We start from the raw sequence: 984 nt of genomic DNA on the forward strand, positions 1-984 counted from the left end.
TTCAATATAGTGTACTAAACTTCTGAACGTAAATGTACAATCACATAATAGAAACCTAAGCACAACAAAATGACTTGTCTTATTTGGCTTGGCTTTGTGTTAAACAAAAGCATTTAAGTGAATCAATTAAACTCGAAGTTGACTAATTGGTTGTTTTTAGAGAAAAACCACATTGGGCTATATGTTGTGTCTCTAGCAGGAAATCGAACCCCGGATTTAAGCATTGTAAATCGTAAATTTACCGTTTTCCCACCGGGAGAGAATTCGAAGTCCCATAATGTCGTTTTGAGAAGTTACTTGTCGCAACAAGTACAGTTGTCATGTCATCTTATAAATAAACATTTGTTAGTTATTTATAAATCTATGTATGTTTTATTTCTCTTTCCAAGCTTTATTTATTAAAAAACTGGTTTGCCTGTCTGGTGATCCTCGAACTAAGATTTATTTCTTATGTGTTGGAGGCTTTTGGATCAGACAGGTACCGTATAACGTAATATATCCTGTTTTATTTAAAAATGTTTTTAAAACATTTAAAACCCACTTAAAACATAAGTGGGTAAATAATTAACACATATTTTAACCTTGCACAAACAAGCCTCAAGAACACTTGGTTTCAGGGATACTGAAGAAGAAAAGTCCAACTTTCGAAAACGTTCGGGTTGTTGGGTTCTTATTGTTTTATGTTAAGTTTATAGTCATTGACCAATGCTTGATTTTTTAAAATCCTCATTAAAATATTTTCTGGAAACATAAGTGGGTAAAGAATTAACACATTGATTTAGTATACTTAAAACAGAAACTAGAATAATTTTAAATATCAATACAAAACTAAAGTTATCAGCACTTAAATACTGATATAGTTTCTTTTATTAAATTTCAAGAATATCATTACATGAGTCTTTCGCTAGAGAAAGTTACAAAATACACAAGTTTTGTATTATTGCTAACATTCAATGTCCACGATTTAATACATATGTATGCACA

This window comes from Tachypleus tridentatus, chromosome 4 (genome assembly GCF_004210375.1).
Source record: "Tachypleus tridentatus isolate NWPU-2018 chromosome 4, ASM421037v1, whole genome shotgun sequence".
Classification (NCBI taxonomy): Eukaryota; Metazoa; Arthropoda; class Merostomata; order Xiphosura; family Limulidae; genus Tachypleus; species Tachypleus tridentatus.